Source organism: Chaetura pelagica, unplaced genomic scaffold (genome assembly GCF_000747805.2).
Source record: "Chaetura pelagica isolate M959 unplaced genomic scaffold, ChaPel_1.0 scaffold346, whole genome shotgun sequence".
NCBI classification, from domain to species: Eukaryota; Metazoa; Chordata; class Aves; order Apodiformes; family Apodidae; genus Chaetura; species Chaetura pelagica.
In genome coordinates, this window is record NW_009953797.1 from 2253658 (window position 1) to 2267509 (window position 13852).

Sequence of the window (13852 nt, forward strand, 5' to 3'; positions counted from 1 at the left end):
TGCTGCTGAGTTCCCTTGCAGGTATGTTGCTTGTCTGTGGTTCTAACCCTGTTATTTCTGTGGTGTGTTTTTTTGTCTTGATTGTGGTTTCCCACCTTGATTTTAGACCTGCTCCTTTGATTTTAGTAAGTAAAATTTTCATATGACTTCTTAACTTCAGATTTGTCTCATTATCTTCAAGAGGCAGGCATGATGACCTGGGTTCCTAGTTGCTGCCTCTCAGCCTGTCCTTCTTGCTTTTTTCAGGTACAGTGAGGCTGGGCCTTGGTTGGTGGGGGTCTCTGTTCTTTTGGCTGTGTTGCTGTGTTTTGTTTCCAGTCCCCTGTGGAGCTGCTGGCTCATGCTCTTTCCTTGTACAAAGCTCTTTGCATTAGTTTCATTTGTTGAAAACTATTTTCTGAAGTAATTAATTCTCCATTTCTCTTGTGTTTATAAGGTAATTGTACTAATTTGGGGAGACTTTGAGTGGGCCTAATTAAATAATGCTTCTACTGGTGATCTGTGCCTGAGAACTTTCCATGTGGAAAGACCTTGAGCTTGTGAGATTGCTTACCACTTTAGGGCCTCTGAAGACTAATCTAGACTACTGCAGTTTGTTTTGCTGAAAATGTTATCTCCGTTTTCATGTGAAGCTTCATATTAATTTCTCTTAATAACACATTAGCAAAACATTATTTTCTTTATATCTATGAAGTTCTTATTTACTTTAGAAATTACTGCCATATAAACTGTACTTGATTCATACATGAAACTCAAATTGTTATTAATCCTTCTCCTATATGCAAAATTAATTATGTAATAATTTAAGGCAATCTAATTGTATTAAGGTAAGTCATGGTGTAACTTCTTTTTCAAGAACTGAGAATTACTCAAACCAAGTGATAGTAGGGAAATGAAGTATGCAACTCAGATTATATCAAAGTAGAAAAAAAGATGATAAGTTTGAGAAACATGGACTTCCATGGGTTCTGTTAAGTGAAAGTACAGGTTCAACAGGAGAACATTGTTTTTCTATAAGAACAGAAGGTTCTTGTAGGTCTTTTCAATTATAGCTATTCACAAAGAAAGAGGTGACTGCAGAGGATGAGATCCAGAACAAAAAAACAAGTGGGCAAGAAGTCTTTTTGAGTACTTGGGCACTTTAATAATATACTTCTTGCTGCCCTGCATCAGAGAGTCTTTGGAGATGGCATTTTAAGTAAAAGAAGGTATTTTATATAATGTAACAAATGTATACTGGGTATCTTGCTGCAGAAGAGCTGGAGGCAAGGCAGTGTAGTTCTGCCATGTGATAAAATAGGTTGTAAGTAAAACTACTGTGCCTTGTCAATGCTTTCAAATTAAAAATTAATAGCTATTAAAATTAAACCATTTTCAAATAAATAAAAATTTGCCCTTTTATTTCATGCAGACCAAGCTATACCCCACCCCTTCTTCGTAAGATATTACTTGAAAACAGCTAATTGCTTGTGAAACAGATAGGAACCTTTAACAGCTGCCTCCAGCTGAGTCTTGAGTATTATCTTGGAAGGTAGTTAATCTTGCTGTGATTGCATTTGCTTGAACAATGTAATCAAATGAAGGAACAATGTTCACAAACCGTTTCATTGTTTAGTGTTCAATAGACTGTATCGCCAAAGCTTCCCCTTAATGCTGTTTGTTAAAAGAAAATACTTCTCATCTAGCTTCTAAAATCAGAATGGTGCTGTTTTAGAACTAATTTACAAATAGTCAGGTCTTATTTTTTAACAAACAGCTGTATCTACAAAATAGCTTCTATATAGTTGTATTCTTTTAGCCCTGGGTGCTGATATTTTTTTAACTTGGTTTCTTTTTAGAGTAAGTGTAGTCATTTGTAGATGACTAATTCAACTAGTGGATTATATGCAATATGCCTTTACTGGAGGGTGGGGGTGACAGAGAGACCATGTTCTCTTCTTTTCAGTTCATCGTTAAGTAATGTTATCCTCTGTGATGGAGGCTTCCTTTCTTACCTAACAAAAAGTCCCTAAGTCAGTGCCAAATATTGTGGAGAACGTTTTTTGAAACTGAAATGAAACTGAATGATTCCAAGCAATGACTGTTACATTCTCAAAGATGAGTTTGCTGCACATATGCTCCACCAGTTTCCTATTAAGAAAAACAGCTTGGTTTTGTGCTTTTTCTAGTTTACTAAAAAAACTAAGTATTCGTTCTTCCACAGAGACTGAAAGATATCTAAATGATGACAGCATAAGTCAGAGAAATGAATGAGAGATACTACTTGGCAAAAAGGAAGGACAAAATGCAGGGTGGGAGGAAAACTGAAGAAGAGTAAGTTAGGTGGGGGTGGGAAAGAACTAAGTAAGGTGAAACAGATAAGAAATCACTTCAGTAAAGCAGTATTTATAGGGCAACAACAATAGCTTTCACAGAACACTACTTAAATAATTGAGCGTGATTTGTTGAGACCATCCTACTGGAAGTTTCTTCCAGTTATACCCAGCTTCTTTCCAACAGGACTCCAACTCTTAGGATGCCATCTTCTGAACTGGTAATTAGTATGTACAATACTATATAGTGATTCTTTTGTATAGTAACTCCTGAAAGAACACAACCCCCTCCAATGCCTACTGTTACGGAATTTAACAAGTGTGTGTTCAGGGGTGGCTGCAGCCCTTATCACTAATCACTCTACTCTCATTAGAGTTCTTGCTTCTAGCAGAGTAAGCTTTACTCCAGTTCAGTGGACTACAGCCAGACCCCTAGGGTTTGACTGCTATAAATTTTTCACTTCTTTAGCAAGGATTTATGTTAGTCATAGAAAGGGCATATCAATGTTTACTTTTGTAACCAACTAAGATGCTGTTAAAGCTAACTATGCCTTAACCTACCACACACAAACAGCATTTAAATCAATATGACTTACCATATGCTCTAGTTTTCATTACCATAAGCTTAATTCCCTTATCAGGTTTGACAGAGGTTAAGTTATATCAGGTAACTTAATATAACTGCAGTCACTTCCTTGCTATGTCTCCTTCCCTTCCTCTGCTCCTGTCTGCACTTTGTGCCACTGTACTGTTCTCCCCTTCACTATGTTTTTCTAATACTCAAATGTCAGGTGCTTTCTGCCCACTTCGTAAAAGGAGTTTGAACTAAAGTTTGGAAAGCATAAAGTAGTACAAAAATGGAAACCTCATGCATGTGTAGCAGTGTTTTTTCAAAGTTAATAGGGCATTGTTTCATGTTCACTGCTCCTTCCAGAGCCTTACTCTGTCCCTGGCTGCTAGTGCTCTCCAAGTCTTGCTGGTGGCACTGTGGAGGCTCCATAGTCACTGCAACAGCTTTTCATCCTATCACTTCCAGGTTCCAGATTCTCTGCGGTGCCCAGGTGTGAGTTTCATGCTTCATTCAGGGCAGTATGCTGCACTCTGGGTTTGTGACCAACTAGATCCAGTTCTTCTATGTCTTGAATTCAAAGGCTAGAAACTCCAGCTCATTTTATCTTTTTAGCTGTGACTTATATATTGTACATGTTCCTCTAGCTATCAGCTCCTATTCTGCACTTTTAAATTACTTTATATTTTGAATACATACTCTTAAGTTATCAGCACCTCTCTTCAGTACTGGTTATATATTTTTGCTTATTTTCTGCATGCTACTCTACATGTGTTTGATAGCCTCTGCTTTTAGTAGACCATGGGCATTTTGTTCTTTAATACAGCATTTAACTCAACCTGCACTTTTAAGTCCCTCCACTGTTTTTGTTGCACAGCTATAATAATTAGACTTCATTAGGGGCTGTCAGCACTTACCATGTACACCATATTTCAAGGTAATGTTTTCTATGTACTTAAATTGCATTTAGGAGAAATCTTACTCAATACCAGGTTACCAAATGTCTGTAAGATTTAGTCAGCTAATTAATTCTCAAATTAGAATGTGCCACCTCCATCATCTGTGGGACAGAACAATACAAATAACACATGCATATGTAAATCAAGGCTTGGGACTTGGATAGTGAAAGAAAAGAAGTTTCAAATGTACCTGGTTTCACATGTCTGGGTGATGTTCTGTTAGATCTTCTCACCTAATAGCCATTGTTTTTCTGCACAGAGACTCTGTATGAAATGGAGCAAAATGTTCCTCAGGTGGGGACAGGTTGTTAAAAAGGTTTTGATTATGACTGTGAAGAAAGAAGATTGAAATTAATTTATATCAGTAGAATCTATCTTCAGGTCAACAGATCAGTCAGTGTAAAGTTGTATCCTGAATTTCAAGTGTCAATATCCTGTCTCACACAATGCTAACTCATTCTTTCTTTGGATTTAATACCTTTTCTTTTCACTCATCATCTACTGATAATACTTTCTGTAACAGAAGCGGGGGAGTAGTTATCTGATGTATGTTAGTGTTAACTTTTCCCCCTTGTTGGTTAGCTCTTGCAAGAGATTTCAAAATACACAGGAGGACATTAGGTACCCTCTTCCCATATAAGTGGCAACTCAGGAGAGACTGTAACCTAAAACTATTTAGTCCTTTTAAATATACAAGCTACTTAGCGTGTACTGTTATTACATTACTGGCAAAAAGTTGAAGCAGACATGGCTATTTTGATAAAAGCCATGTAAATAAGCCCTATATGCTTTGAAAGCACACAGAACTTTCAACAGTTATTTCCTTAGTAGGAGTGTCCTTAGGCAATCTTGTTCCAGAATAATGCACCACAGTCAAAATCATTACATGTGTTTTTGCTAACATCAACCAAATAAATTTCTAGTAGAACTGCTTAGTAATAAAAAATATAAAAATACACATATATTTCTTTATACAGAGGAGGAGAAGAATTGCTATTGATAAAAGAACATCAATAAAGACATTACTCAGAATATTAACTTTATCAAAGAACATTTATATTAACTAATGACATCTTATATCTGCCAGATGAACAAAATTGAGGAGTTTAAAATTGGATTTTATTAATAGCTGTGAGGAAAAAAGTGCTTCCATTCTGATTTCTCAACTACCAGAATGGGAAAGCAGCCTGCCAATGGCAGATCAAAGAAAAGAATGTATTTAATCTGATTTTTTAGTATATTTTTATTTTAACAAAGGGTGTACTAGTTTATTGGAATATTCCGGGGAAAAAAAACAACATAATTTGTTCATGTTTACCAAGTCAAGCTATAATAAAATCTTATCAAATTATGAGTTATATTATTCCAAAAGAATTACAGGAGTTTGTAGTCTGTAAATGAATATCCACACAGCTAACTGTCAGCAGCAACGTGAGTAATTTCTTCAAACTTGCATCTTCCAAAGATATGTAGGATTTTCCCCTTTAAGCTGCCTTCTCAGCTCATTAAGAGTGCAGAACTGTTGTTTTTGTATAATCCATGTTAGACTTTTTTCCTACTGCTTTACAGACTAATAGACCTTGGTCAACAAGGAAGAACTCACTTTTCCTACAATTAGAGTCACAGAATAGCTCGGGCTTGACAGTTCTTTAGATCATCTAGTCCATCCTTTGCTCAGGCAAGGGCAGCTACAGCAGGTGGCTCAGGTCGGTGTCTGGCTGGCTTTTAAATGGAGATTCTGTAACCTCTCTGGGCAACATTCCCAGTGTTTGACCTCCTTCGCAGCAAAAAAAGGGTTTTCTTGTGTTCAGATGGAAATTACTGTTTAAAAATGCATGCCCTCTGCTTCTTGTCCTTATTCTTCATTTTAAAGCAAAAAGTCCAAAACAAGATTTCCATCATTCAATATTTGTTCTAATAACAATTTTATCTCAGTAACATCTGCACTAAACAATCAAATGCCTTCAACCAAGTAAAATCTAGTCCTTTAGAAGCATTAGGCTAGGACAGGTTTATAATTGACTATCAACACAAATTTTCAGGTGAAATTTTATGGGAAAAATGAATGTTTATTCAGACATATGGCAGAAGTGTCCCTTTCATTTTCAGTAGCAGTTAGAAATGAGTTACAGATTTTTTTTGGTACCAAGTCCTGCCCAGTCACTAGTATGTCCTAAGAAAAATCTTTTACACCATTTATTTTTTGAACAGTTATAGCTAGGAAAAATTTAAAACTCTGTTAAAAGACAATTTTTATGCCACTGTCATAGTTAGACTTCATAATGATAATTGCTGACAGGAGTACTGATATTTGAAGTCTCTTTAATAGTACAGAGCCAGCATGATCAAGGAAAACTGCTGAGTTTCGTCTTGGTTCATATATCATAAAAGTTGATAGCTACATGGAACTGAAAGTTCTTATTCCTAGCGAAATGGTAAAAATCTTAAGTAATCCAGCTCAGTTGCTAAATTCCAGATACAATTTGTAAGAGTCAGCTGAAATGAAGTATTTGTAAAACCTAGAACTGATGACATACAGGAAAACTGAATGTTACTGGGACAAGGAGTTGCTGCTGTTCCATAGACAACCTGGAATTTTCCTTTTCCAAAATTTTTACACCAGTCTCCTAGAGCTCTGTTTTCCAGTTCCCAACTTTCTTGTTGAAACAACATTCTTACAGAAGGCCAAATAATTGGTGCTTTACCCTGTTTTTTTGTACTCATTGCCTACTACTGTATGTAATGTCCTTTCAGAGAAGCTGACCCAAGTTCAATGGAGAAACAATTCATTATGACACTGAGAAATCAGCTGCAAATTACATCTGTGGGCTGCGTTACAGCTGTCCCTCTCCTTTGTTTCTCCATGTGATATACCCTTTGTTTTTAATTATGGTACTCCTGTGGTTTGTTTCTGGTGCAGTTTCATGAATTTTGGGGAGGGTTGCTGTCAGGAAAACATGCCATTGTTTCTGTGGTATTTGTTGTAACTGTTATGGGGTGTAGATGGGCTGTGCAAGCTCAGAAGGTAAATATCTTTCATTAGACTTCACAATAAGTACCAGTGCTCCAAAATTATCATTAAAGGACTGAAATATCCAGCTCCCTGTGGATGAGTATTTCTCCTAGAATTATCTCCAGTATGACCTCAATACTGATCACTAAGCAAAACTTGTGAAGCACCTGAAATTTGGGGAACATATATTCATAACTTTGCTGGCTGCCAAAAATTAAGAACTCGGCCTCAATGGAATGGCTGGAGAAGGCAAAATGATCTTTTTAAAACTTCCTCTCTATTCTTCTGTACTCAGTGAATCAGGAAGAGCCTTTTACTGCAGTAATGTCTAATGAGTGGAGGTAAAAAATGTAGAAGCATCGAAGTACCACAAGGAAAGCCTCAGAACCAGCAGTGATTAGAAACTATTCCCAACATAATGAATGTTAATGTTGCATTACTCTGTTAGATTTCTGGTTTTATTCAGCCTTGAAGTTCTTAAAGCTAATTCTTTTACAAAGACCATGTTCCTTAAATATTCAGCTAGTAACTTCAGCTGTTTCAGTCTGTTTCAGTTGGAAGCACTTAGCTCGAATGTGAATCTTGGACTTCTAATCATCAAACCTTGCAAATCAGAGCTTTTAATAAGGCTATTTAGGATTTTTAAATATTTTTAAAAGATATTGCATTTAAACCTGTGAACTGAAAATTCACTTTAAGAGGATTGTTTTCTCTTCCAATTATTAGGAGAAAGGATGGAAGGGGAGCTTGTATCTCATCTGGTTTGTTCTGGCAACTTTTTTGAAAGGCGCTTTGTGTATTGTGAAGACAGTTTCGGAGCTGAGAGGAAAACTGGTTTTGTAGTATAACTGTTTTAAATTATACAAAGCTTTCCAAGAGAGGCTGCATCAGCTTTCAGGTTTCTGTGCTTGTGCTTAAGCTAAAGTAATTGAGCTTGAACCAAAATACTTCATGGTTCAGACAGCAGCCTTTCTTTTTCTGAACTTTTATGTTGACAACTAGAAACTACATTTTTACATCTAGAATCCTTTTACAAAACCACAAAAGCCCCATCTATGTTTGATTTAGGTCATGGGAGGATAGCTTGAGAGATGTAGATTTGGTGAGCTGCATACTGTTGGGAGTCTGAAAGAGCGTTCTAGGGAAGTCTCATGGTATTCTGGGACTCTTGCCTGGCATGCTGCTTTTAGCTACTGGATGCAGACTCAGACTTTTGAACTGACTCATAATGGCTATTCTCATACTCTTCTGTTCTTAGAGGTACTTATTAAATACCACCATCTTCCTCTAATACAACAGGTTATTTAAAATAGTAAGTAATTTACAAAGCCCTCATGAGATCTCTTGTTCTAAACTTCCAAAATGTCAAAAGATTCCAAATCCAAATTTAAGATCTTAAATAAATGACCAGATGGTAGATAGGTATTTAGGGCAACATCAATGCAAGGTACTAAGACTCTAAATTTGAGAAAATGTGCTCTTTTTTTAAGATCTTAATTTAGCAGAAAGAATTTAGTAGTGATAATTGAATAAGAATTTGAGCCTCAGGGTCTGTCAGGGACCTGAGTGCACCCCCGTTAACCCCCTCTACCTATGGTGCCAGGGGCTGCATTTATGGTTAGGCCTGGCCCTGCACTCCCTGTCTAAGCCTATCACAGGGTACAGGCACTCACTCTGACTTGCTATGTTTCCTCCCAGGTTTGTCTCAGGCCTGCTTTGCTGGCATGGACTTGCCTGATAGCTCAGCTTCTCAGCTGATCACAGCTGCCATCTCCAGCATCTTCCTGGCTCACTCCACTTGTGCTGTGGGATGGCATCTTGGCTGTTCAGGTTTCTGCCCTCCTGATTTATTATCATCCCCCTGACCCCTGTAGAGGAGCCAGCCCTTTGCATCTCCCTGATATAGTTGAAGACTCATATTTATTCTCCAAGTCTTGCTTTTCTTTTTTCTTAGTTCAATTTTTTGTTTGTTTGCCCTACTGTTGTAACACCTCACTGGTCATCTCAAAATATTCCCACAAGAAAAGAAATGCTGTTCTGCTCTGCAGGTATTGAACTAGAGCTGCTGTGGAACCAAGTCACTTGAACCATCAAGAAGTTCCTTGGAGAATGAGGTCCTGCAGTGTTCAAATCAGCAGTGAAAAGTCTCCATTGTTTTCCCACTGTAAAGCAGCTCTGGAGGGCTTGTCAGGTAAGAAGCACTGATAGGAAGGGAACAAGCTTTGGCTTCGGTACAGCTCTTGGGAACTCCTTTAGCAGAATCCTCCCTGGCAAGTTTATACTAGCTTTGCGTTGCTTTATAATGGGGAGCCCGGATCCTCAAGCGGTAAGATCTGCATTAGTAGAACCTTGTTGACTTATGCTACCTGAGTAGATCCATGATAAAAGTACAAAACTACTTAATTCTAGAAGGGTGATTAGACCTGGAAGCTTTTGTATGTTCTGGGGAATATTTATTTTGATTAACTGTCAAATTAAGTCCTAACATTAAATGTGAAATGTTTATGCTCAGAAAATAGTTCAAGTTTCATTGGTATCTTACTTCAGAATGGTGCCATGAGATTATTTTACTACTGTCTTTATGGATTAACCAACATCCTTGTTGACTTACTGTCTGCAAGACACTAGAGCACATTGAGATCACTGCAGTTGTTTGATGGTAACTGGTTCTGACTGCTGCACAAGGATCTTTCTCTGTTAACTGCAAAATAAACTGCCCCATTCTCTCACTTAAAAAAACAAACAACCTGAAAGTAACTCTACCACAAGTCAATGAATTTGAAAACAAAAAGGCTAAGTAGACTTAAGTATATCTATAGTCAGAAATATAATAGCAACAGTTTGTACTGATTACATGGTTGGGATTTTTAACTTGGCTCCACTTAATTTATGGAGACAGAAGACTTTCTCATTACCTCTTTTCTGTGACAGTTAGTCACAGAATGGTGGAATGGTAGGGATTGGAAGGGACCTCTGGAGATCATCTAGTCCAATCCCCCTGCCAAAGCAGGATCACCTAGGGCAGGTCACACAGAAACATATCCAGGTGGGTTTTGAAAGTCTTCAGAGAAGAAGACTCCACAACCTCTCTGGGCAGCCTGTTCCAGTCACCCTCAAAGAAGTTTATAGTGCCAGGTTTATTTACTATACACAAACATGGAAAAAGCATAGCATTTTCATATCTCATGTCAAAGACAGCAGAAATGCATTTGTTTAGTAAAATATTTGTGTAGTAAAGGGAAAGGCTTATTTTTTTGAATGAGTAGAGATTTCTGCAGGGGGAACAGAGGATGAGAATTTTAGTAAATTGTTTTTGTTACTAAAGCTGCAAAAGTTTAAAAAATGCAAAGAAACTCTTTTTTGTAATTAGGGAAAATGCCTCTAAATGTCCATTCTTTATCAAAGAGTTCTGCAATCTTAAGTCCCATTACCAAAAATCTGCTTAGGAAAGAGCCAATTGATTTTCTTTTTGGGAAAAGCAGCTGAATCATTCACTTGGAAGTAAGACAAGGCCTGTCTGAATCTGTCCTTCATCATGGGATCCACTTGTTTACAGGGAGAGAGACAGGCCAGTCACTTCCTCTGACATTGTTTCAGTTTGTGTACAAAGCAAACCATAGTGTGGTGTGTATAATAGCTCAAATGCTTTGGAGAATTGGGCCCAGAAATTAAGTCTCTCTCCAAGGATGCTTCCTTTTAGTGTGTTTTGGTGTGTCAAGCATTTTTGTAGCAATCTCAAAAGGGCAGAAAGAATGCAGAGCCCAGCTTTCCTAATCAGATAAATGACTATCACAGTAGTCAGGGTTGGAAGGGACCTCTGAAGATTGACTAGTCTAATGCTCCTGCAAGAGCAGGATCACCTACGGTAGATCACACAGGAACATTTTGAATGTCTCCAGAAGGGGAGACTCCACAATATCTCTAGGCATCCTGTTCCAGTGCTCTGTTACCTTCACAGTGAAGAAGTTTTTCTTATGTTTGACTTGAACCTCCTATGCTTCAGCTTGTGCCCATTACCCCTTGTCCTGTCACTGGACACTGCTGAAAATAGATGAGACCCATCTTCCTGACACCTGTCCTCTAGATATTTAAAAATAAATCAGGATATTCTTTCAGTGTGAAATTCTTACTGTAAGTAGAGACATCCACATTTTAAAGAAAACCCCGAGCTTATTGTACCCACACTGAACTACTTGCCAATTAATCACAAAAAATAAGCAGAGTATATTTGTTAAGGAAATCCATTACATTACCAGAGACTAGAAGCCCACAATGTTTGCATTACTTTCCTGCCTAGAAATGTTAGGAGATCAAGGCCCTTGAAAGTGACAACCAGCAATATATGTATCTGATATAATAGAAAAATGGAGGTTCAAAGAAGGGGGATGCATGGCAATAACAATCAAAGCAATGGGTTGGGAGAAGATAGGATCAAGATAAAAAGGACTCAGATTGAGCTGGAGATAGCCTCACTGGCACACCTGCATCCTGTCTGCAGCCTTGTGATAAATGCCTTATACATTCCATTAATTAAGGTTGGAGAAAAACGATGTCATAGCAACTGAAACAGAAGTCAGTGAGGATCCAGAGGATGTATTTAGCAGAGTAGGTATTTACAAAGGCCAAGCTACAGAGTTAAAGAACAATCTCTATTCATTTAGAGGCCTCATGTGAACACTTGGATAGTCAAAGGTGCTGACAGGCTGGATGATAGCCCCAGCAGAGACTTGCTAAAGAATTGGACATATGGCTTTATACTGTAAATTGAGAAGCTCTGATTATACACCTGTGGTGCATTCTCTTCTAGCTTAAGCAGTAGGTCTGTTTGATTTTGGACTTTGGATGACAGGCTTCAAGTTGCAGCAGGTAAAATCCCCTCATAACATCACTGTTCTCAATGGTTATGAGAGAATCCTGCCTAAACCTTAAACACTGTTATAGTCCTGCTTCAGCTGCTGCTGGCTGTTTTGTCTTGGGCAGGATATTTGTCAATGAAATCTCTTACAGATTCAGTCAAAATATCCTCTGATACTTTTAATTTACACTCTTCACACTGTTTTCAGAAACAATTCAAATACAAGATTCTGAAAACAGTGATGTTAATAACTGGTCTGTTTCTCCCTCATTCTGCCCAGATTCCTCAAAGCACTGGGCACAGCACAGGGCACCTACTTATAAGCTGCAGTCAGTGATAAAGCTGTCTGCTTTTTAAGGCAGTAACATAATTTTCTTCTACCAGTGGATTGACAATTGTTTTGGTTTTTTGTCAGAATCACTGATAGTATTTCTAGATAGGATTTCTTTCACAGGGATGTTGTAAGACAAGACACTACATGCCAGGAAAAATAGTTGTATAACCATCAGGGTTATTCTGCAGGTTGTTTGAAGACAGTAATGCTATTATCTAAGGAAATTGTAATTCTTTAATATCAAATGAGACCACATTGTGTTTACTTTCTGGTTATCATTAATTATTTTTGTTCAAACCTCAGAGTTTTTGTTTTGATTGCTGTGTGGGTACAATTTGTTTCTTATTGTTCCTTTTGCCTTAGTCTTTTCATCAGAGACTTAACTGTCTCCATTACTGTCCTCTATCTTACCTATCAAGGTCTTTCTGCAGCTCCTCCCCATAGTAAGCTGTAGTCACCAAGTTCCCTTTATTTCACAAGGAACTATTACATAAGCAGATGAGCTTAAAAAACAATTAAAAACCAAATGGTAGCAATTGTTCTTCCTGTAAGCAGTACAAGCCTTCTATTAATGCTGACCCAAACCTAGCACTGCTGTCTGGCTGCTGAGTGCACCTCTAATTGCAGTCAGTACTTGACGTGGAGAAAATGCTTGATAAACATAATTTCTTAGCAATTATTTCTTGCTTACCAAGAAGTCTTTTTTTTAATCTGTATCCTACTCTAGCTGGGAAACATGCTGTTCTGTATCTCTTCATAAGCAGATCTTTTATAAAGTATGTTTTCACCAAAGATGACAGGGCAGTCTGGAGACCACCATGTGCTCAGCCCGCATTTCAGCCCACTGCAGATTGAGTTGCTTGTGTCACAGACCTGATTTATTATGGACATGAGAGGAGCAAAGACAGTTTCCTTTAAGTTTTGTACCTAATAATTGCCCAAAACATGGGGAGATTGTTCTTTCTGTAACAATGCAGCAATTTCTTCATTGTTTTTAAAATATTATCTGACCCTGCCTAAAGGAGGCACTAAACTGCACCAGCACAATCAGCTTTATTTCACAGATGTGAGAAGGGCTGGGAAGATGAGAGCTCTTATTTTGGAACTGGAAGTAGGGAAGCTTCCAGATGGTATTATCTTAGAGATAAGCTAACCAGAGTTCACTGGAGAAGGGCAGGCTTTGCAGAGAACTTAAAGCACAGGAGACAAGGAAGGATGAATCTGAGAGCTTAGCCCACAGAACAAGGTAGGAAGTTTTTATTGGAGGCACTACAAATGCAACTTGGATGGTCTAGAGAGCTCTTCATATGATTACTGTCTTCAGACTCTGTGAAGGACACAAGGCACAGGAATGTATTGACCTCTTTAAGCTACCTGGCCTTGAAGCTATAAGCCACTAGCTTAAGTTGGAAACATTACTGGGGAAACTAAGGCAGAGCACATGCTGGATTGTGTCTTGCCATAGAGTGGCAGTCTAATGCCATGTTACAGAGAAAATATCCTTGAAGAGATAAGTGATAAAATCTTTTCATCTTGGAAAAGATATATTTTTTTTTTAGTAAGTCTTAGAAAAAAACCCAAGATTCTGTTTGAATGGACTTTCCGAAGCCAACCTTTATCATCTGACCCTTTTGTACCCATTCCAGCCCTGAGATTCTTGCTCTCCTGTTGTGGGGCTAAACTGCTTCACTCTATTACACGCTTGCTGGCTGCACCCTGCAGTTCATGCTTTTGCTCTTCATCATAGATCTTGCCTACCGTATAGAACTAGAACTAACTATGAGGCAAATTATTCACTCCTAGAGCTGAGC